Here is a 25,583-nt window from a genome sequence, read left to right on the forward strand (position 1 = left end):
TATGAAGACAATTCTCAGCCTTGTTCTAATTTAATATATCTATTCTTCTAACAGTACGTCTCAAAAGAGGGGGAAAGGCTTCACTGACTTTCACTGCAGCCTACACTTCTATTTTTACATCAAGGAAACATGATTGCTTCCTGGGATAAGGGTATAAAGGAAAAGTAGGCAACCTGTGGCCCCTGGCCTTGTTTTACATGGCTCTTGATGCCTCCTGAAGCTGCCCCACTCTTTCACCAGAGTTCCTTCCTTCCTGTTTAGAAGTCATTCCCCTTTCTCGCCCCTCTAGCTACACCTATCAGCTGTGCTTTGGGTACACCCACACCACCCATTTAAAGCGCATCAAATGCACATTTAATGCAATGGTTTCCCCCCAAATAATACTGAGAGCTGCAGTTTGTAAAATGTGCCAAGAACTGTAGCTCTGTGAGGGTGCTTGAAAGCTTTACACAAAATATTGCCAGACTTATTGCTTTATTTCTTTTTCTCCACTAGTAGATATTTAAGGGGAGAGGTGGGAGCCAAAGTGTTCTTGGACCCTTTGCTGGGACTTTGTGTATCATCAGCAGGTTTCCTCACCTTCTGCTATTTAAAACAAAGACGTTGCGTTTGAAGTTAATAAAAGGAGAGGGTTGTTTTTTTCTCCTCCACACGGCGGTAGACAATTTGCATAATTATAAAGAGGGTTCATGGAATGAAGTCAATCAGATAATTCCCCTATGCAAATTAATGATCTTTCAATTAACATGGCAGGTTGTGTGTGAGAACCATGCTAATGTGGCAAAAATATTCCCGATATTCATGTCCCCATCGTTCGCCATTCCTTTGCTGGTGCTTTTCAACTGAATAAGGTGAATTGGTGGAGATGATGGAAGGGAATTATACTAAAACAATTAACTACTGGGCCTGCTTTTAGGGATGGGAGCCCACCAATATTCATCTTCTCATTGAGTAAATCCCTGGTCTGCTTCTGAGAATCCCCACAGATATTCCACAAAACTCGCTTTGAAAAACCAGTGATCTACACAGTTGAGGTTCACCCTTTCCTTCGTCTGTATATAATAGTTCAGTTTTTTGAAGCTTCGGGTTTATGTGCTCATTCCCATCTTGCTTGCCTCTTGTTTTCTCTCGGTTTTTATGTTTGTGGGGATGGACTGATCAGGGCCAGATTCTAAATCTGTACTATTATTTACAGACAAAGGGAAGGGTTTTTGTCGAAGAGCGATGTAACTTCTGAGGCATGTAGATTTGGGGAAACAAAGCTAGTACCTGCAACCATGATATCTGAAGACCCATTGGAAAGCATCCCCCAGGGGCATATGCAGTCCTGGGCTGGAGCTAGACATATCAAGGACGTCTTTCGGTTCAACAAGTTGTAAACTTCACAAAGGGAAATTACATTGACAATAGGCGGGACTCCACAGCGCCATCTGATGCCACAGTGTTATAACACACATAAAGCGAGTTTTTTTTCCTTTATCAGTGTAGCTGAGTCCCTGGAGCTGGTACTGCCTAAAAGAACTACTAACCCTGCCATGCAAAATGCACAGTCCTCCTGACTTGGGAAACTCAGACAATACCCAAAGACAAATCTGATTTCAAAATGAGTACATAGGAAGCTGCCATTGTTAAACACTTGGGGAAACCTTGGCTTTGTGCTCATAGCTCATTGATGCATATTAAATTGTATTCAAACCATATCTAATTTTGGTCTGAGCCCCATACACCAACTGCTGATCAAACAGAACAAAACATATGTTGTGTTATAATATATATACCCTAGACACATTTTTCATTCTTATTTTAACAACTTGTAACAGATTTAGGGCTGGCCCAACATATATATATATATAGAGAGAGAGAGAAAGAGAGAGAGAGAGAGAGAGAGAGTCTATTTCTAACAATAAAAACTGCCTCAAGCTATTTGTATGTGTGTGAGAGAGGTTGGGTTTTTTTGTATATAAATATAAGCAGTACAAATGCAGCAGTGTGTTCTCTATGTACTATTAGTTTTGTAATTATTATTAATTCCAGACAGAGGCGTTATTATAAAGCGTTAAGGCAAAGCAAATTTCCCTTCCGACTTCCTCAGCACATTTTAGTTTTAACCGAGTAATTACATGAGTCAAAATCATTTATCAGTTTAAGCAACTCGTTGCAAGAAATTTATCTGAAACTTCTTATTCTTCCTCTCTTTTTAAATAGATGCACATAATAAACCCATTGTTGAATCAGTAATCAATGTGTCATTCAGAAAGCAATTATTTCATCTGAAACAAGTTCCAAGACTCTTCTTGCCATTTCTTCTTCTTTTCATAGGTATGTAACCATAGCTATAATATGCTATTGTTGCACGCCACCCCTAATCTCTCAGTGGTGTGAGATTCCAGGGGGTTCCAGGCACTTAACCCAGGGTTCATGTTTCCTTTCGGGAATGAGGCAAAGCGGAGACTGGGGCGTCCTTAGGCTATATGGTTTATTTACACATATATACAATCTGAGCCTACGACAGAGGGGCTCACACCAAAGGGTCTTGTTTCCTCCATAAGTGCAGCCCAGAAGCCAAGGAGAGATTCAACACTCTGCCTGCTACTTTGAGTCTCACTCTACACCTAGGTGATGTTTTGCATTCAAGTGTCAAGCACTCCAAATGAGGTGCACTTAGAAATCTCATTGCACTCTCTCCCCAACCACCTGCCAAAGAATAACACTCTATGCAGGAAACTTCCGTTTCCTGCGAAATCTCAGCAATTGCAGCCTCGGGGTGATCCCTAAAACAGAGAAACATTAGTTCAAGATTCTGGCTGGGAAATAGATGCATTCTGAATCCTTACGTCCTGCAAGAAATCATGATATCAACGAGCAACAGGGGCAGCCACTGACCCCCAACTGTCTGGCTCTCTTATTCAGACAGCTAGGGCAGCCAAGATGAGCATGGAAGGGCACCAGATCCAAACTGGGTGTTTATTTATGTGTATGCTATTCTTTTTGGATTGTTTACTTCCAGCTTTAATGCAGATGCAGTTAATTTGAAGTCAATAAATAGCTCTTGGAAGAAAACTAATTTGTGCGCAGCTGCAGTTAATCAGAGTGCCGAGGAGCACTCACCAGACCTGAACACCCTGCTGGAATAGATGGTGTGGCTGTTGCGGCTGTTCACGCCAGTCTTCCTGTGAAGGTTAAGCTGGAGTATCAAACCGGGGGGGGGGGTTGGGGGGTTGGGTTTTTTTAGCTCGCACACATTCTGTGTATTGGACTCAGGAGGTGAGAGCTCAGCAGGGTTTTTTTCGTCACCTGAAGTCTTCCTAGGCCTACAACATCTACACAAGATCTGCTTTAATAGGCACCAGAAAGAAAACAAACAAACCCCTGCTTGGCAGGGGGTTGGACTCGATGGCCCTTGTGGTCTATTCCAACTCTATGATTCTATGATTCTGTGATTGTTTAAAATTTTAAACACCAAGGATGACTCCTTCATTTAGCATAGTTTTATACAGTGGTGCCCCGCAAGACGAATGCCTCGCAAGACGGAAAACTCGCTAGACGAAAGAGTTTTCCGTTTTGGAGGTGCTTCGCTAGACGAATTTCCTAAGGGCTTGCTTCGCAAGACGACAATGTCTTGCGAGTTCCTGCGGGTTCCCCCCCTTTTTCTAAGCCACTAAGCCGCTTATCAGCTGATCTGATCAGCAGATAAGCCGCTAAAAGCCGCTAATAGCGCTAATCCGCTAATCTATCAATGGGCTTGCTTCGCAAGACGAAAAAACCGCTAGACGAAGAGAATCACAGAACGGATTCTTTTCGTCTTGCGAGGCACCACTGTAATCATCATTCAGCTTTGAAAGGAGCTTCAAATTTATAATAATAATAATAATAATAATAATAATAATAATAATAATTTATTTATACCCCACCCATCTGGCTGGGTTTCCCCAGCCACTCTGGGCAGCTCCCAACAGAATAATAATAATAATAATAATAATAATAATAATAATAATAATAAAGCGACAAAACATCAAACATTAAAAACTTCCCTAAACAGGGCTGCCTTCAGATGTCTTCTAAAAGTCAGGTAGTTGTTTATTTCCTTGACATCTGATTGGAGGACATTCGACAGGGTGGGCGCCACTACTGAAAAGGCCTTCTGCCTGGTACCTTGCCCAACTGCCTTCAATGGGATGGGATGCACTAACCCAATGTTGTTCCCTAAAGATGGTCAGAGGAGATTGTGTGGCTAAAGCTCAAACAGTGCACTGTGTAAAGGCAATAAACCTCTGCAAGCCCCTGGCTTCTTTTGACAGTTTTCTTGCCAAGAAAGTAGGTCTGTCTTTATCCAAACATGATTGAGATAAAAACACACCCCATGATCCCTGGTGGAAAAACGATTCTTCTAGAATCATCTACAGCAAATGAGAAGTTTGACTGACCACATTTATTTAGCCAGCAGCTGTGGAAGAAGCCCTCTGTTGATGGTTGTCATGTTTTAAGCCTCTTAATGTGAGTCACCACCACCCCTCTTGGGTGTTAGAGAGAATCAGTCCTTCAAAAATTCTTTATTTATTGTTTTAACAGGACACTTGAAGGGCCAGAATTATTTCTGGGATAAACATTGGTCCTGTTTCTTGAGCACTATGTTTGACATACACAGAGACACAGACTTATGGTCCACAGAGAACCAAGCTGCCGAGTTAGTTCATGACATCTGAGGTCACAACAGGTGGACTAGGTGCCATGTTTGTTGCCATAGAAGCCCCTCCTGTTTCAAAAAAATTGGATGCTAACTCAACTCACATGCACACCATACATTTAAAGCAGTCATGGCTTCCCTCAAAGAATCCTGGGAACTGTAGTCCATTAAGAGTGCTGAGAGTTGCTAGGAGATCACCTGTTCCCTCACAGAGATACAATTCCCAGAATTCCCTGGAAACAAGGATTGCTGGTCAAACCATTCACTGTAGCTCCAGGAGGGTGTCCTAACAATTTTTTGTTGCTGCAATATATTTTTACTGGCTTTTTGGTGATTTTATTGTTGTAGTTGTACTTTATTGTATTTAACTTAATGATAATATTGTATTTAACTTTAATTTACTAACGCTAGAACTTGGGGGCATCAAATGAAGCTGAGTGTTTGAAGATTCAGGAAAGACGAAAGAATGTCCCTGTGGGTAGTTCAGTTATTAGAGCATGAGACTCTTAATCTGAGGGTCATGGGTTTGAGCCCCAGGTTGGGTACAATTTCTTATGTGCTGTAAGCCACCCAGAGTGGCTGGGGAAACCCAGCCAGATGGGTGGGGTATAAATAATAAAATTATTATTATTATTATTATTATTATTATTATTATTATTATTATTATTATTATTATTATCAAAGATTACTGCATTGCATGGGGTTGGACTAGATGTCCCTCGTGATCCCTTCCAACACTACAATTCTATGATTCTATTCATATAGCACATATTTAAACTATGGGATTTGCTTCCCCAAGCAGTGATTAAACCAAGTTACAGGGAACCAGGCAGAGGGCCTTCTCGGTAGTGGCACCCACCCTGTGGAACGCCGTCCCACCAGATGTCAAAGAGAAGAATAACTACCAGACTTTTAGAAGACATCTGAAGGCAGCCCTGTTTAGGGAAGCTTTTAACGTTTAACAGACCAGTGTATTTTAATACAGTGGTACCTCAGGTTAAGTACTTAATTCGTTCCATGGGTCGGTTCTTAACCTGAAGCACCACTATAGCTAATGGGGCCTCCTGCTGCCGCCGCACCGCCAAAGCACGATTTCTGTTCTCATCCTGAAGCAAAGTTCTTAACCTGAAGCACTATTTCTGGGTTAGCGGAGTCTGTAACCTGAAGAGTATGTAACCTGAAGCATATGTAACCTGAGGTACCACTGTACTTTGTTGGAAGCCGCCCAGAGTGGCTGGGGAAACCCAGCCAGATGGGTGGGGTATAAATAAATTATTATTATTATTATTATTATTATTATTATTATTATTATTACCACCAATTTGGAAGTTTTAAAAAGAAGATTAGGCAGATTCATGGACAATAAGGCTATCAATGGATACTAACCACAACGGCTATGTTATGCCTCCAATGAATGCCGGTTTCTGGGAATCAGAAGTGGAGAGAGCACTGTTGTGCTCAGATTTTCTTGTGTTCTTCCCATTGGTATCTGATTGGCCAATGAGAGAACAGGATGCTGGACTAAATGGGCCATTGGCCTGATGCCTCAGGCTCCTTTTATGTTTCTATGTTCTGAATTGTACATTGCCTTGAGAGAAATATCGCTTTTAAATCAAAACAATATTTAGAACAGAATTGTTGCCTTATGAGGAGGCTCTTGCTTGCCCATGACAAGTAGACCCGATGGCCTTTAACCATTTGAGGTGTTTTACAAAGTATAGCGGAAAACAACATTCCTTCTGCAGCACACATAACCATTTTAGAAAACAAGAGCAACAGCTGGAGAGTGTAGGAGTGGGGAACATATAAAACTGGAAAGCTTCTTTCAACCATGCATATTCATTAATCCCACCTGACCCCTTCCCCAGTTGTTATTAGATGACTAATGTCTGGTGGGTGTCATTGCTGGAGTGAATCTTGAGTGAACTAGGGCAGGGACTACACAAATGGCACAGTCATTATGGGCTGCTAATTTCTGCTGCAGGAATAATGGCCCCTTCTCGTAAGTGCAGTGTTATTAAAACTGATAGCTCATAGTAAGAGCATATCCGAGACAGACAACCATCCAAGCACCAAATTTATTATTTGTTGTAACTTCAGAGATGTGAAAAGATGGGGTGTTCCCTTCAGATACATATGGTTCAGTTCAGCAATCAGCACTGTCACCTCCAGAAACTGTCCCACTCCCTCAGCTCTTGACTGTTCAATGAAGACAAGTGTTCATTAACCCACAGGCAAGCGATGAAGAACGCAGAGGAGACATTTTCACATCCTCCTTTCTGAAAAATGTTCACATTGCAGCAGATGCTTGGGGTGAGGTTGGGAATCTGGCAATACGGATCATATGCTGTTCATGTGTAGGGTCTGGAAAATATCCACCGTAAAAGGGGCCCTGCCCTCCTAACAACACATAAAGACCGAGTGGGGTGTCAACTGCAAAATAAGGAGCAGCCCTCGGAGCAGGAGACCCACATGGTAGCAGAGAAGCACTTTTAAGTCTTGACGTTGCAGGCTGAGAGATGACTGCGTAAATCAATAACACTTGACAGGGTGGGGAGATACTTGTCTTCTGTTATTAGACTCACTGGAGCACAAGGCTACAGGTCAAATGTTATCTGGCAGCTATAGCAAGAGGATGGAAGTCAGGACTCGGGGGTTGTATTCCTTGCTCCATCATTGATTTGCTTGGGAAGGAACAACCTCTCCACCAGAAACCACAGGTGGCCAGTAAAATTTAATCTGTAAAGCCTTCAGTGTTGAAAGATGCTATGAAAAGGAAGGATGCGTCTATAATCCTCAGCCACTAGAACACTTCCTTCTCTCGGGTGAAATATGACAGCATCTCTGCAATAGCATGACTTTCAAGATGTGTGATCCTTTAAATTTATTTTTTGTGTATATTTTCCATTTTCCTAGTCCCTAGCACAGCATCCTTGGGACACTTCACCAGTGGCTATGTGATTTTCATAATTATGGTGTGACCGCACTCTTAAGATTGATAGTTGTACATAAGATTCACAGTCTGCTTTGTTGCACATCCTGTTCCTCCTTCAAAACCACAGACTTCTACTTAGCAGAATATAGATCTGAATCGTTGCTGTGCATCACATGCACAATTGATCTAATTTCACAGCACTCCGCATTCAAAACATAAACAAGTTAATGTAAATTTAATTTCATTTTTTTTAAAAAAGTATTTCTAAAATTTTATACCCTGCTGGGTTCTTGCAGCAAATGCAACAGAATTAATGTACACACAGAAATAATTAAAACATCTCTCATGTGAGCTTGAATCCGTTTAACCAACAGAAACACACTGTTGCACATTGCAGTTGACTTAATTGTACAACAGCTTGAACAATTAAACTACTGAGATTTTTTCACATGAAAAAAAATCACAACCTTGTGGTCTGTTTGGGAGACTTATCCACAATACTGAAACAATACTGAGAGTGGGAAATTATCTTTGGCAGATTTAATTATATCTGGATATTGCACTTCAGTCCCTTTGTATGACTATCTAACCAGTCTCAATGGTGTTCAGTCTCCTCTGTTCTTTCCTTAGATCCCAGGTTATGACGCTGAACTTTCAGTGACTTCTCGGAATGGTGATTGTGGGAATACATAGCCAAGGTTGGCAAGTCTTGGCAATAAAACTGCCCTCAAAATTTCATTTTATTGCCGTTTTCCCTTACTCCCATGATGGTAATTGTGTTTCATTAAATTAAGTGTAAGTTAAGGTTGGCTGTGGAGGAGAGGCAATGGAGAAGGTATCACAAAGGGGACTCAGGTTGCTTTCTGTGTCAAGCAAATCATGAGAAATGTTCCTGTTTCCCCAATACTCAGAAGCACCTAAACGGCCCAGTACCGCTATCACAGTGACCACATCTCTAATGATGTGGTTCTCCATCCTCACAAGTTTTTCTGTGGGAGCAAAATCAATACTTTGATATCTGAGGTAGCTGCCTATGACATCATGCAGACATTACTAGCCAGCTTGGGATAATGCGCTGCATTCAGCTAAGTCCTACTCAGAGTTGGCTCATTAAAATTAGTAAATCTAAGACATGTCTCTTTACTTCAGTGGGTCTGTTGTCAATAGGACTAAAAATCTCTGGGGCATAACCTGGAAAAAGCAGTTCTCCATGACAAGAACTCAAAGGCATGAAACACTTTTTGTTTGATTGCTACACCAACTGCTGTCTTCCCCAGACTGAAATAGCTTGGGTCATTGTTATCTATGCCTTGGTAACACATTGATTCTTAGGTAGTCTTGCTCTACCCTGCCTTTGTGTTAGTTTTGATGAAGGCATAGTTTTCAACCTTTTAAAATGCATAATAATAAAATAAAAGCTACACAGAGCAATGTTATATATGGCACTGCCTTTGAAAATCACTTGGAAGCTACAATTGGTTCCAAATTTAGCAGTTAGATTGCTGACAAGACTAGTCAAACAAATCTTGCTAGTTTTTGAACAACTTCTTGCCAGCTTTAAAACAACTCCACTGTCTTTCTGTTTTAAAGGAACAATTCGGTGTATTGGCATTAGCCCCTAAAGCCCTATACGAACTGAGACCTGGGTTACTTAAACACCACCTGTTCCCATATGAACTTGCAAGTTCGTTAACAAGCTAACTATTACACCCCTATCTTTTTGTGGAACACACCTTCAGAAGTTAAGCAAGTGGTGATCAAGGAAAGGGTCTTCTCTGTGAGAGCAATCCAGATTTGGAATATTCTCCCCATGATTGCTCTTTCTAATGGATTTTATGTGTCTTGCTACTTGTTACTTGGGTATATTGACCCCGCTGATTTTAGGGTGTGTGTGTTTTTTTACAGTTTAACTTATTTTTGGTTGTTTTATGAAAGGCCTTTTGAAACTGTTACTTGTTTGTTGCTTTCTTGAAATGTTGTAAGTCATCTTGCATGTTTTTAATGATAAAGTTGGGACAGATTCTTTCAAGAACGAATGAATGTGTGGTTTCACTGGAATGACGCGAGACAATATTCCAGTAAGATAAATGTGGTATCTGAAAACTGCCTTTATGTGATGTGTGGAAACACAAAGTTTAGGACCACTTGGGACAAAACTTTGGCAACCGTGGAAGCAGATGAAAGCCCATAATTCACAATCTAGCCTACACTAGTGAATGCAGCTCGGAGTACGGTTGCTTAGTTTTGTAAATGAGAAGCAATGACCTGACAGCCTCAAGAGTGATTGCAACTTGAACACATTCCCTGCGCTTCTAACAAGTCCCCCTTTCTGTAGTTTGCATCAGTCAAAAGCAGCTGCTCATACTGTAGCAGACACCAGTTTTCCCAGGTGAGTTAAAGGGAAAATTCCCTCTGGCAAAACCAGCAGGAGCTGTACTCACCCTGCCTGCACTGGAAAGCTGGAAGGCACTTTAACAATAACAAGAGTGGACTGCTGCTACCAGACCTTTCAACAGTTCTGGTGAACTAGCACGTGGCATCCCATCCCAGTAGAATGAACTAGCTCGTTAAGAGCGTTTTCCATTAAAGCAATCATCACCTTCTGACTGCAATTTACATGAGTGCTTCCCATCTACATCAGAGCTGAAAAGGAAATACTGTAAGGGGGGAAATGCCCTTAAATGAGATAGCATCTACGCATGAAATCCTATATGGTATTCAAGAGGCTGCTACTACATCACAATTCATGAACTCCCATTGTCTCTCCATCTCAGAAACCACTTGTTAGGGAGTAATGAGCCTTTCACGTCCCTCTGTAAGCGACAGTGTGAGGATGTGCGTAGGTGATATCTCTGTATTCGTTCGTAAATGAGAAAGAAAGGGAGAAGGAAACAGACATATAAGATGTGATGTGTTCTGCATGTACAATTGGGGTTTGAATGCATGTGTGGGCAAGCTGATGGCTCTGTGCTTCCAGTGGGGTACATTTCGGAGGGTACGGTACTATTAGGCTTGCAAAATTGGTCAATAGCTGCTCCTATGAACAATACACATCATATGGGAATGTGAAAGTGCCTTTATACTCTTGCACTGTGAGATGTGATAGGGTGGCAGCTATACATATTCATACTGTTTTTGAGAACATTCTGTGTTGCTGTTGGAATAGCAGACTGGAACAAGGGTAGATTCTGTGGCAAAAGGGGGCAACTGTCACAAACACACAGAAACTAATTTGCTTTGCTATAAAGTAAGAAGCTTTTAACAGGTAAATGATTTTGTTTGTTTGGTTTAAATACCATTTGCGATTCTTGAGTTGAAATAACATCTAACTATTTAGAGCACAGGTAGGGAAGTTTTGGCCTTCCAGATTTTGCTGAGCTTATCAGTCTCAGCAAGCATGGCCATTGGCCAGAGATTGTGGGCGCTGCAGTTCAGCAACATCTGAAGAAATAAAGGGTCCTCACACCTGATTTAGAAAGTGCATTTTCTGACCCAGAACTCACTTCTAATTAGTAAAATTCATGACAGACAAAAGGAAGTCCTCCTTCAAACAGTGAATAGTTAAGCTATAGAATTCACTTCCACATTACGTGGCGGTGACCACAAATAGCTTTAAAGAAGATCTAGACAAAATTGTGGAGGATGAGGCTATCAGACCTGAGTATGAGAATTACGGTATAAAAGCACAGAACTGCGGAAGGAATTGCAAGGATCATCTAGTCCAGTCCCCAACAATGTAGGAATCACAGCTAAAGAACAGCCATTCAAGCTTTGCTTTAAAACTTCCAATGGCTGGTATATACACTAGTCAAATCAGAGGCAGTATGCCTTTGAATCCCAGTAACTGAGGAACATTAATGGGATGATGCTATTGCCCTCATGTCCTGCATTTGGACTTCCCAGAGTCATCTGCCTGGTCACTGTGGGAAACAGAATACAGTGGTACCTCGGGTTACATACGCTTCAGTTTACAGACGCTTCAGGTTACAGACTCTGCTAACTCAGAAATATTACCTCGGGTTAAGAACTTTGCTTCAGGATGAGAACAGAAATTGTGCAGTGGTGGCACAGCAGCAGCTGAAGGCCCCTTTAGCTAAAGTGGTGCTTCAGGTTAAGAACAGTTTCAGGTTAAGAATGGACCTCTGGAACAAATTAAGTTCTTAACCCAAGGTACCACTGTACTGGACTAGAGAGGGCTTTAGTTTGATCCTAAAGTGGTGCTTCAGGTTAAGAACAGTTTCTGGAACAAATTAAGTTCTTAACCCGAGGTACCACTGTACTGGACTAGAGAGGGCTTTGGTCTGATCCATCAGGACTGTACACTTCTGACCACTGGGATGTGGAGAGGGGCCTCCTTTTTCTCCCATGCAGAGGCTATGTGCAACCAAAGAGACCACACATTAATGTTATAATAATAATAATAATATAATAATAATTTATTATTTATACCCCGCTCATCTGGCTGGGCTTCCCCAGCCACTCTGGGCGGCTTCCAAAAAAATATTAAAATACTGTAATACATAATGTAATACTGTAATGTTACTCTTTCTTAAGTTCCCCAAACAGCAAAATATACTGTAACAAGCACCACAACACAGCTAGTTGTCTCTTGAAATTGTCCATCCCCAACTGTACCTGAAAATTGACCTTTAGCTACTTATATGTGCAGGGGATGGAGGAAAGGTGAGGCCCAGATGTATTTCCCAGTAGACAGAAGGGCAGCACACATGTGGCAAAATGGGGGGGGGGCACACACCCCATAAACTGTTTGGAACTGTGCAACAAGGAAACCTCATAAGTCTTCATTAGTAATGCTGCAGAATGGCCAGTCTCCCGCCCAAGTTAATATTGCTTCAGCTACAATTCATTTCATTTGGAAGGAGGAGGCAAATGAAGCATGTACTTAACCCTCCCATTCAAATAAATAGGACTTAAATGCTTGACTTTGGCAGGATCGCACACATAATTAACTTCTTACAGCAAGGAGACTCTAAAATGCAGATTTGGGCAGGAGGTATCCATTTTATCTAGTTAGCTGGATTGGGAAGAAGGAGGGGAAGAGCTGCTGGTTGCTTCTGGGGTAAGAGCCAAGAATGCTGGAATCTGCATGCTGCTGCCCCTGGCGGTGAGCCACCAAAAGTGTGGTTTGTTTCCTGGACTCCGCCCTCCTAGGTTACCCATTGGTTCCCTCTGACCTGGAAGAACCAGAGGCTTTTGGATCAGGCAGAAACTTTGCCTGGGCAGCAATGGTTAGGTTGTCATATGTCCAGAATTTCCTAAACACTGCTGGAATTCTGCAGTCGGAAATAGTGTCCAGGCAAAAATGACTTTAATGTCTGGGAAAATCTGGACCATGCCAACCCATGTCAGAAGTGTAGATTTTGGCAGATTTCCTTTAAAATAGCTCAAAAACATCATACATTTTTTTTGGAGATCTTGCAAAAAAAAAAAAAAAAAGTTCATCAGCTTTGGCCAAATAAACAACTCATTTTTTGAAATATGGCAACCCTAACAATGGTAAATCCACTTGCCTGATTCCTTGGCTCTTCCTCCATGGCTGCTTTTGGCCCAGGAATGTAAGTCATTGTTAACCCGGATATTAGCATTTTAAACATTATTTTGTGAGCTTTACCTACATTTGACCTTTAAATGAGAAATCCCACTGGTTCTACTTTTTTCACATGGCTTAGCCAAAGTTTGAAGAAACACCTTAATCTCTGAAAACAAAAGCTCTTGTGCATGTAAATCTATCCCTGCTCCCCAAATCATTCCAGTCGGCACCGGTTGCGGGGGTGGGGGAGGAGATGAGCGGCACCCTTGAATCTCCTGTGCTGCTGGAATTTATTAGACATTTACAAATCAGACAAGGCAAAAAGAGACTAAAGTGGAAAGAAGCCATTTTCAGAAGGGAGTCGAGCACAACAAGGAAATAAAAAGATGAATAAACCTGTCACTGGCCTTTTCTTTATGGAGCTCTGGCATAGTTATTAGGTGCCCGGGAAGAAGGCACACTAGATATATGGCTCCTAATACATCGTCCATAATACCACACTGTGCAGAAGGCATGCAACTTTTCAAACAGTTGTCAGCATTGGAAATAAATACAGTGTTTTATTGAGAAAAAAATGACCAGAAGGCTATCAAATGAGCATTTTGGGTGGCACGTGGAAGGAACCTGCAAGTGCCTTTCTCTTTCCCGATTCTCAACTTGTGAAAAATTGAGAAATTATTAAGTGTTTATTATTTCCCTCCTAATAAGTTGGGTGATTTTTTTTTACAGCTCATAAAAAGTGATTGAGTGTCCTGGCTGGAGTGAATAGCTCACAGAACGTTGCCAGGCACTTTTGCCTCCAGTGTGATCCTCCCCCCTCTTCACCCCTGACCTCATACAGCAGACCTTTCTTGCAGCCCATTCCCCACCATCTTCTAGATATAGGTGCCCCCAGGCCTTGGAGACCTGCCATGCAATCCTGCCCAATGCATCTTAATTATAGACTCCACACTTCCCTTCATCTCTATCCAGATACCCCAAAAAGATTTACTATTACTGTCACTAGTTATTTCTGCTATTAAAGAACATGTATTTAGTAGGAAAGAGTGTTAGATAGAAGTTCAATGCCAAGGTGGTGGGTGGTGGTCCTTCCCAATGGGTCTACAATCTGAAACCCATAATTAAGAGACATTCATTGTGTGAATTGCACACACACATATGCCATGGACTGAGTGGGACTGGGACCACAGCTGGGAAGGAGAGTTTAATCCTCCACCCCACCCCATCAGCTGCAGTTCCACTGTAGCCACAAAAGTCATTTTTCACTGGAAGGGAAATTCCTACAGGATTTCCATGTGATACAAATAGCTGTTGGAGTGGGTGGATGATGTGTGTCAGGAGCAATGCAGAGGGAAAGGGTCAAACTTCTCAAAAGAGAAGAGGTTAGTGAGCAGTATGGAAGAGGAAGAAAGCAAGTATCAGGAATAGGCATGTGATTGACCAGGACCTTAGGCAGTGGTGAAGAACCTCTCACCCATGAGCCAATCTTGAAAGCCCTTTGAAAGCATCATCTGCACATGGGACTTCCTTTCTTTTGCAAAGGGCTTTCAGGCATTCCCACCTCCCTCCTATATGAATCCGAAGGTCATATAGAATGGGGGATGTTTGCAAAAGGTCCCATTGGCAAAAATCGGCTACTCTGGTGCAGGTAGGAAGGTGATGCTTTCAAAAGACAGCTAATTTTCTCTTCTCCCTTTGGGGAGAGAAGCAGAGGGAATTTGCCCTTTGAAAGCATTGCCTGCATGCTGGACTTCTCCCTTTTGTGCAAAGGGGCTTTCAAACAGCCCCTCTCTCCTCTCTGAGCCTCTGGGGGCTGAAACAATAGCATGGGTTTGTCTTATTTTTTAAAGCCCTTTGCAAACAGCAAAAGGGTTTTCAAACCTTGATGTACTGGCTTTGAAGTCCCGAGAACCTGGACATGATGCTAGTGGATTGACAGGTCTTGCCTACCTGTCAAATTTGGCCCATCGGGGAGTGTGAGGATAAGGAACTGGTCTGCCAGGCAGAAAAGATTCCCCACCTCTACTTTAAAGAAACAGAAGCAGTAGGGTTACAAAGAGACTGAGTGTGTTCATATTGCCACCTTGTAGTAGCAGTTCAGCATAGTTGTAGCTCAGTGAAGTCCCCCCCCCACTTACTGCATTTCACTGGTATTCTCCCCCAGCTGTTCACATCAGCACAGCTTCATTAGTGTCAGATTTATTTCTGTTTCTGTACACATCAGGGGTTGTTTATGGGACAGAGGTAACTTATGCAAAAGTGTTCATACCTTGGCTAGGGATGAATTAGAAATGGCCTAAAGGTGTGAACAGAGTGAAGCTGGTTTGAGAAACAGTGCATCCCACAGTACCATCTTATAAGAAGGTACACAATATATGCACATTTTGGGTGGAAGAGAAGACCTCTGGAATGGAGAGAATGGCAAGAAAGGGAGAACGGGGGGGGGGCTGATCCTAAATGAAGGCGTTCTATAGATGTGTAATCCTGGAACAAGGAGCCCAGCCATTGCTACCAGCGACTCCTCTGATGTCACAAGAAGGTTATACAAGGGCATTCTTGACTTCGTGGATTATGGAATATTTGGAAACGGTCAAATAACAGAGGGTCAACTGAGCAATATTTAACTCATCGATCCAATCCATAAAGGAAACTGATAAAAATATTCTGTGCATTTCTGGAAATAACAAATAACTAAATCTGAGCAGTGGTCAGAACGGGGTCTTCAGTGTGCACAGAGGGGCCTGCTCTGGTTCTCAATCCTCCCCACTGCCTTCATTCCCTTCGCATCACCTTGAATCTACCATGCCCTGCCTTTGAATTAAGGCCGGCTGTCGTTTCCTCGCTCCAATGGCCTACCTGTATGACTTCACTGCCACCATGCTGGGCAACATATAAATCTGCAATTCAGGCAGGTGGAAAAGGCCAGGGCGTCATGGCAGTGATTTGTCCTTTCAATAAGGGTGAGTTACGTCCTCATTTAATTAAGCCTTCTATTCACTCTGCTGTTAAGCTTGGATTGCCTCATTTTTTTTTCATGCTACATAAACAAGTTTTATGGATCATTACATGGAAAGGTGTGCAGAATCAGATACACCGTGCAGAAAAGAAAAGAAATGAAAATGAAAAGGGACTTCTGTGATAAGCGAAAATTCAAATGGCAAATTCATTTGGCTCAGACATCTCGAGAACACTTGTTAAGTTATGCAGTATATTCAACACACACACACACACACACACACACACACACACGCATTTTCAAGTTGATGTAGATCCCCATCTGTCTCCTGTCCTTGAATTTGCAATGGGAGCCTGATCAAACATTCAGGGGAGGAAAAGGACAGAGGACTCTACCATTTCAGAAGGCAAGGGGGGGGGGAGGTTGCGTGCCTGAATGTGGTGTCCTTCTCATGACAGAGGAGCCACATGGAGGCAACTTGACAACTATATGAATGTATTGAGCACTCAATGTGGTGAGCTATAAGCACGAATGGGGTTGTGGTGTGGGTCAGTCACTGTCCTACTGTTATGGCTGCAGACAACCATTCCTTTTTTGCCTAATAGTCCAAGATAGTTGCCTGATGTTTCATCAATGCAATTTAAGGGTAGGGAGATTATATCCTGATAGCTGGGGATCATCCATCAGGTGTTAGAGAATGAGTGAGATGCCCATCAGTTCGGAGAGGGTGGCCTTCAGATAAGGGGAAGGAGGAAAGAAGCAGAAGGGGGGAAAAGTAAGCTGACAGTTTTGAATGAGGCAGAGAGAGCATACTGCGAGTTGGCAAAGAGTGGCTCCACTGCCAGAGGCAGTAACGCATTTCTGAATATAAGTTGTTGGAAATTGCAGGGGGGAGGGGGCTGTTGTGCACAGGTGCAACTTGTGGGCTTCCCCTGGTTGACCACTATGTTGGACTACACAGCCACTGACCTGATCCAACAGGCTCTTTGTGCGTTCTTTTGTTCTCAGTGAAACACCTTGGCATGCAGGATCTTTCTCTGATGATGTGACATGGAGCTGCAGGCTTGTTAACTCGCAGAAGTGTCTGTTTGCTGTTATTTGTGCCGTGATTGAATACAATGCTCCAGTGCTCTCTCCTTCTAAAGAAAGGAACCTGGTAGCACTTCCCCTGGAATTTTTCCCTGTTCAAAGTGAAGTGATGTGTGACGTGCAGGAAAAATATGGTTCCTCTGGACACCAGCAAAACCCATCGCCAGGTGCGTTTGCAAGCAGCGGGGAGACAAACTATACCGGGTAGTAGCATAGTGTTGCAACAAAAAAGAAAAGAAAACGTCTATTAAACATGTGACGTTGCCAGTATATGGAGCTGCTTTCAAGCAGCCTCTGAATGGCTGCCATATAATACCCAGTGGCCTTCATTTTCAGCCAAGTATTTGGCATGTTAGAGCAATGCATAGCTATAAGCAGTCATAGCTGTGTTGTTCTGTTTCAACAAAAACAACTCATATGGCACCTCGAAGACTAAAGACAGTATCCAACTAACTTATTTTGTCAGTGAAATCATTTTCATTTGTGCAGTTGAATTCCACAATTGAACCTCCTCCTGGATGTCCTCTAAATCTGCTCTGAACTTTCCCCCAGTCCCCTGGAGCAGATTTGGGGAGGGTGTGAGGTGTATAGGGAGAGAAGAAGAGGAAATGTTCCATTGCACAAGCAGAAATCCTCGCTCCAATAGAATGAGTTACTTCAATATTGTGGCATGAGATTTCATGGGCAAATGTGGTGTACACACCTTACATTTAAAGCATGTTTGAAGCATATTATTTCCTCCAAGAATCCCGGGAACTGTAGTTTTCTCCTCACAGAGCTGCATTTCCCAGTACTCTTAAGAAACTACCGTTTCCAGGATTCTTGAGGCGGGGGAGCCACGTGCTTTAAATGTATGGTGCGCACACGGTCAAAGGCTACTTCATCACATGCATGAAGTGAACAGTGAAATTTAAAACAGTACCAGTGAACACATACTGAAAGCAAAGATGTGTGTCAATCAATGGAAACAAACAAGTTTCGATCATAAGGGGGCGAATGAGTCCATAGAAGGGTTGAGGCCTGCTCAACATCCAATAATTTGGGCAGCGACTCTGTTTTCATGACACCAAACATTCCATACAATTATTGTTTGTAATGAGACAACCAATTTATGGTAAGTCATAATTAAGGCCTACTGAAATTGTTCCACTGCACAAAAGAACTTCAGTTCTGCAGCCTCTCACTCTTTCCTCCATTATAAAACACTCTCTCTCCCCTACTTGAAGTTAGAAATGGAACGTGCTGGTTATTTTCATGCAGAACATTAAATGGGGTATCAGTGATGCAACTCACATGGAAGACCTTCAATTAGTCTGACTATTGTTTCTGATTCAGAACTGTAACCAGTGCTTCACACTCTACTGGGAAAGAAATCAGCACAACTTCACATCCCTTATCTGTCTGACTCAGTGTACTTACACAATACTACACAGCTACTGCAGAGAAAATGTGATCCAGTCACATATGCACACTTTCTGTTATAAGGTACACGACAGCAAGCAATTATAGTACCTTTCACCAAGCATGAATAGAAGTAATCACACACCAATCATACTTTCGCCCCATTAGCAGCAAAAATACAGATTCTCGCAAAGGTATAAACTGGCTTTTGCATCTGAAGAAAATTACTGTGATTCCTATTAGCATTACCTAATAGTATAAATGATTAAGTAAATTAAGCTTTGTGAAGCTATTGTTTTATCACGCAATGACTTGTTTTAATAGCAGCATGATGCAGTAATTATAAGCTCTGGGTTTTAAAGTATTCTAATACCTGGAGCCTTCATAATACTGTAATATACATTCTTTTAAAATTTCACAGGTGTGTGATCATACACATCTGTGCATATCAGTCTAGAACTCAGTTCTGATGGACATCAAAAGCTGGAATCAAAATGAGCTGCAAGGTGACATTCACTTAGCCTCATGCATGCTTCAGCATGGCAAACACCTCTCCAAGCTGGCTTCCAGTCTCTCCTGCTACATCCATGAGACTACACAAATTTCTGAGAGGTTGTCATGGGGCCTAACGTAGATTGCAGAAAATGGTCCCCCAATTTGCAAGAGGGTGAGCTGTCATGTGAGGCTGTGGAGCAAGTTTGGGTACAGAGCTAGAATAACCTGTTTCCTTATACAGTGGTACCTCTACTTAAGAATGTAATTCATTCCAGAGGTCCGTTCTTAACCTGAAACTGTTCTTAACTAGAGGCGTGCTTTCGCTAATGAGGCCTCTTGCTGCCGCTGCACCGCCAGCACACAATTTCCGTTCCCATCCTGGGGCAAAGTTCTCAACTCAAGGTAACTCTTCCAGGTTAGCGGAGTTTGTAACCTGAAGTGTTTATAACCTGAGGCGTTTGTAACTCGAGGTACCACTGTATAGGAATGTAGCACAAGTATGGTAGAGGAGGCAAACATATCAAGGGATACCATATTTACTTGAGTCTATTGCATGATGGAATCTAATGTGCAGCTCAATTTTCAGAACCTTGAAACAAAAAAAATATATTTGCTGGCAAATGTAAATGTGCCATTGAACCTAATGTGCACCTTAATTTTTGCAATGTAATTTGGCCAAAAGTGGTGAGTATTAGATTCAAGTAAATAATTTAGATAACTACTGCCTCAATAAGACATCTGAAGGACAAAATGTTCTTACCTTCCCAGAGAAAGATCCAAGACTTTTGCTCTAGTTAGTAAAAACTTTCTTATTACATTTATACTCCGCCTTTCCTCCAAAGAGCTCGAGGTAGCATACAGTGGTGCCTCGCAAGACGAAAAGAATCCGTTCTGTGATTCTCTTCATCTAGCGGTTTTTTTGTCTTGCGAAGCAAGCCCATTGACGGATTAGCGGATTAGCGCTATTAGCGGCTTTTAGCGGCTTATCTGCTGATCAGATCAGCTGATAAGCGGCTTAGCGGCTTAGAAAAAAAGGGGGGAGGGGAAAAAACCAGCAGGAACTCGCAAGACATTGTCGTCTTGCGAAGCAAGCCCATAGGAGATTCGTTTTGTGAAGCACCTCCAAAACGGACAACTCTTTCGTCTAGCGAGTTTTCCGTCTTGCGAGGCATTCGTCTTGCGGGGCACCACTGAACATGGTTCTTCCCTGCTAAGAACCTAAGAATATCCAACCAATGACCCGTCTGGTCCAGCATCCTCTTCTCACAGTGGCCGATCATATGCCTGAGAGCAAGAACACTCTCCCCGCCCCATGGTTCCCATCAACTGGCATTCAGAAGCATCATTGCCTCTGACTGTCCCTCTCCCTTTTACTTTCAGAACAACTCTGTGAGGTAGCTTAGACTGAGAGTGACCAGACCATGGTCACCCAGTGAACACCATGGGTGAGCAGGGATTTGAGTTCTGCACTCCCAAGCCCAACAACTCTAACCACTATGACACACTGGCTCTCACATACAAAAAAGTACTTGTCCCTTAGTGTATGTCGAATAAATGCCAATCTTCAATCCTCTCCAGTTTCATAGTGTAGGGACCACACTTTATCAAGAATACACATGTAAGAAATAAAAATATCTGAAGAAGTGTGCATGCACATGAAAGCTCATACCAATAACAAACTTAGTTGGTCTCTAAGTTGCTACTGGAAGGATTTTTATTTTTATTTTGTTTCGACTACCAACACAGCAGACCAACACTGCTACCTACATGTAAGAAAGGATGTGCGTACCATACTTATATACTCCGTGAGGGAGCCTTCCCAGACCCACTGAAAGAGGCGGTTATTGAACCGCTTCTTAAAAAACCATCTTTAGATGCGGCCACGATAGCCAACTATCGCCCAGTCTCAAATCTTCCATTCTTGGGCAAGGTGATTGAGCGTGTGGTTGCTGAACAACTCCAGGCACGCCTGGAGGATGCGGACCATTTGGATCCCTTCCAGTCGGGATTCAGGCCTCATCATGGGACTGAAATTGCCTTGGTCACACTGGTTGATGATCTCCGGCAGGCTAGGGACAAAGGTGAGAGCTGTTTCCTAGTTCTGCTGGATCTCTCAGCGGCGTTTGATACCATCGACCATAACATCCTTCTGGACCATCTTGAGGGGCTGGGAGCTGGGGGCACTGTCATACAGTGGTTCCGCTCCTTCCTCCTGGGCCGTGTTCAGAAAGTGGTGGTGGGGGATGAGTGTTCAGACACCTGGGCCCTCACTTGTGGGGTGCCCCAGGGTTCTGTCCTCTCCCCCATGCTTTTCAACATCTACATGAAGCCGCTGGGAGAGATCATCAGGGGATTTGGGCTGGGTGTTCATCAGTATGTGGATATACCCAGCTCTACCTCTCTTTCAAATCAGAACCAGTGAAGGCAGAGAAGGTCCTGTGTGAGTGCCTGGAGGCGGTTGGAGGTTGGATGGTGGCTAACAGATTGAGGTTGAATCCTGACAAGACAGAAGTACTGTTTTTGGGGGACAGGAGGCGGGCAGGTGTGGAGAATTCCCTGGTCCTGAATGGGGTAACTGTGCCCCTGAAGGACCAGGTGCGCAGCCTGGGAGTCATTTTGGACTCACAGCTGTCCATGGAGGCACAGGTCAAATCTGTGTCCAGGGCAGCTGTTTACCAGCTCCATCTGGTACGCAGGCTGAGACCCTATCTGCCTGCGGACTGCCTCGCCAGAGTGGTGCATGCTCTGGTTATCTCCCGCTTGGATTACTGCAATGCGCTCTACGTGGGGCTACCTTTGAAGGTGACCCGGAAACTACAACTAATCCAGAACGCGGCAGCTAGATTGGTGACTGGGAGCGGCCGCAGAGACCACATAACACCGGTCTTGAAAGACCTACATTGGCACCCAGTACGTTCCTGAGCACAATTCAAAGTGTTGGTGCTGACCTTTAAAGCCCTAAACGGCCTTGGTCCAGTATATCTGAAGGAGCGTCTCCACCCCCATCGTTCTACCCGGACACTGAGGTCCAGCACCGAGGGCCTTCTGGCGGTTCCCTCACTGCGAGAAGCCAAGTTACAGGGAACCAGGCAGAGGGCCTTCTCGGTAGTGGTGCCTTCCCTGTGGAACACCCTCCCACCAGATGTCAAAGAGAACAACAACTACCAGGCTTTTAGAACACATCTGAAGGCAGCTCTGTTTCGGGAAGCTTTTAATGTTTGATGTATTATAGTATTTTAATATTCTTTTGGAAGCCGCTCAGAGTGGCTGGGGAAGCCCAGCCAGATGGGCAGGGTATAAATAATAAATTATTATTATTATTATTGTTGTTGTTGTTGTTGTTGTTGTTGTTGTTGTTGTTGTTGTTGTTGTTGTTGCCAGGAGCAGCAATAGCCTTCCAGTGGTGGTGTTGCTACTGCTTACAGGGAGGAACAAGGTGGTGGTGAGGTCAGCTGTGTGTTCCAATCTGTGTGAACACTAGATTGTCTCCATCTGTGCAGCCTCAACTTTACTGCCCCATGCCCTTCACTGCCCCCAGCACCAGCACTGGGAAATGACTGCTGTGGCTCTGCTCCACCTGCTGAGTCCTATTTATATCCTACCATTCTTCCATGATGGAGCTCAAGGCAGTGCACATGGGGTTTCAAAGTTATATATCATCCAGGCACTGACCAAGCCCATACCCACTTAGTTCCACTAAGCTTGCTGAATCACATGCCTTCAGGAGGACATTTCAAAGTTGTGTGAAACTTGTGGTAGAAGTAGGAGCAGGCAATGTGCAACCCCGTAGCCTCGCTGCATGCTCAATACACACATTTGCCAAACATCTGCATGAGTTTCCAGTTAGCACTCAAGACAAAGCAGACTATCAAAGGAATGAATACATCTGAAGTCACAATCTGCACTGTGCGGAAGCACTGTTGGATGGATTGCATTGTGAGACATATTTTTCCTAGGTTTAATTAGGGGCTAATGATGGCAATTTTGCTGGCATATCTGGGTTCGTATATGATGGAAGAAGTCTAGGATTTCAAAAGAAAAACCCTCCTAGTTGTTCCTGACAGTGAGATTGGGGATTTGCTCGTGTTCTAACACTGCATGTTCAATTAGTAGAACATCAAGTTGCTCAAGCAAGCATGTATCCTTGCACAAACACAAACCCCCTAGTGGTACTTGTTTGGATTCTCTTCGGGGGGATGACAACAACCTTTCTCAACAGAAGGTGTGCAAGGTATACAACAGATGATACAGGAATTTGGAGCCTGTAATGAAATTACAGAATGATGAATTCCCCCCCCCAAAAAAAAACAACCAACAACAACCCTCTGCTATATGAAGCTTAATATTAGATAAGCCCTACATGAGCCCATAATTTTCTTTCTTTCTTTCTTTCTTTCTTTCTTTCTTTCTTTCTTTCTTTCTTCATGAAAACCAAGCTGGCGTTTTAGGGCTGCAGATGTGTGGCATCAGGTTGGTTGGTTTGTTTCATTAAAAAAAAAATGAAACTGTGATTAGGAAACAGTTGAAAGGAAACTGTCTCCTTTCCCTTCCAGCCATGTAATTCTGACAAAAATAGAAGAAGAAGCTGAACTGGTTTGTTTGGGCCTGGGACAGCTAATGCCACCGGCGTTGGGAACTGAACGGCTGGCTGCTGCTGGAATTGACTTGGCTGGAATGAAACTCCCTCCTCTCCTCTTAGTAAACAAATATCTATGAGAATTTCTCCCTGGCTCATCTTCTTTAGATTTTCTGCTCTGCTTAAAAGGAACACACAGAATATGTGTATGTGTATGTGAACTGTGTGACCTTCTCCTCTCCTGTTATCTCACCACCAAATCAGAGGAGCAAGTGCTTTTGTCTTCTTGGTTCCTGAGCTTTCCAGTCAATTTTGCCATTTTGACATAGTCCAACAGTTTAATTTGCCATTCTTCTCTGGTGGGGATTTTATCTTCTATCCATCTCAAAGACTACTAAGTAAATTTAGCGAACATAAGGATGGATTATTTTATAGACTGGCAACTGGTTAAAGAACAGAAAGTAAAGAGTTCTCACCACAAATAAGGGGGTTCCCCAGTGTTCTGTATAAGGACTAGTGTTGCGGTTTTTAAATGTTTACACATGATCTGGAGTTAGGGGTAACTAATGGGATGGCCAGGTTTGCAGGGAACACCACAATATTCAGGCTGGAGAGAACTTCAAATGGATCTCTTCACAATGAGTGAAGAGGCAAAGAAATGACAAGAGTGGTTCAATGTACATATTGAGGAGGAGGATTCCTAACACTAACAGAGTCTGAACTGGCAGTGACTAACCTAAAAAGAGATATTGGAGTAATGTTGTATAGCTCAACCCAATGCACAGCCACTTTGAAAAGGCCAAAATCCATGTAAAGGCTTACTAGGAAAGAGATCAAAAATAAAAAACTGCCAGTATCATAATGCCATTATGCAAATCTTATGGTACACTCATACTTGGAACACCATGTACAGTTCTGGTCACCTCATCTTAAAAGGGATAACGTAAAGCTTCAGAAGACATGGGGAAGTGATCTGGAGATTGGAATAACTTCTCTGTGAGAAAAGACTATGATACCTTGGGGAGGGGGTTAGTTTAGAAAAAAGCCAACTAAGGGGAACGCACACACACCTGACAGAAGTTTATAAAATTATGCAATTTGTGGAGAAAGAGGGTCCTTTCACATGAAACTAAAATTTAGGGTCATCAAAAGAAAGCAAATAACAGCAGATTCAGGGCAGGCAAAAGAAAATACTGCTTCACAAAGTACACAATCAATTTATGGAATTCTCTGTCATAAAATGTGATGTGCACTAGCTATAGGTAAAGGTAAAGTGGACCCCTGACCATTAGGTCCAGTCGTGGCCAGGTTTGGGGTTGCACTAGCTATAGCACAACTCTAAACCTGTGTGCTGAGAAGTAAGTCCTATTAAATTCAATGGCATTTGCTCCCAGATAAGTAGAGTTAGGATTACAGATGGCTATGAAAAAGGAGATTAGGCATGAAGGATATGTCTATAAATGATGGCTGTATGTAACCTACAGATTTTGAAACAATTTGCCAGTGGCTGGGGACCAATGATGGGGAAAGGATGTTGCCCTCATGTCATGGAGGCATCCACTTGGCCATTTTGGGAAACAGGATGCTAGACTAGATAGACTGTTGTTCTGATCCAATTGGGCTTTTCTTATGTTTATTTATAGAGATTTCTGTTCCACCTTTCCTGTCTGGAATGGGACAAAGGAGAGACAGATGTTTAACCTGAGCATAGGGTAGGCAACTACCCACACATTAACTAGGTGACAACACTGTCTTTACGTACTAATTCAGCCAAGTGCTTTCAAGGCATAAAAAAATTACATCAAAATGCAAGTCAAGATCAACCAGTTCTGTTTGTACAAAGCTGCCATTGTTCCAGAGCATCGGAGGAACAGACACTTAATTTGAATAATCAAT

General features: G+C 42.9%; 1 protein-coding gene across 32 annotated transcripts in view; it reads right to left on the reverse strand.

Moving 5' to 3' along the window:
• The window catches only part of NRXN3 (neurexin 3), a 1,220,542-nt gene that overhangs the window by 77,909 nt on the left and 1,117,050 nt on the right, over nucleotides 1–25,583 (reverse strand). The window lies entirely within an intron of this gene.

This window comes from Podarcis vaucheri, assembly GCF_965113315.1.
Source record: "Podarcis vaucheri genome assembly, chromosome: 1".
NCBI classification, from domain to species: domain Eukaryota; kingdom Metazoa; phylum Chordata; class Lepidosauria; order Squamata; family Lacertidae; genus Podarcis; species Podarcis vaucheri.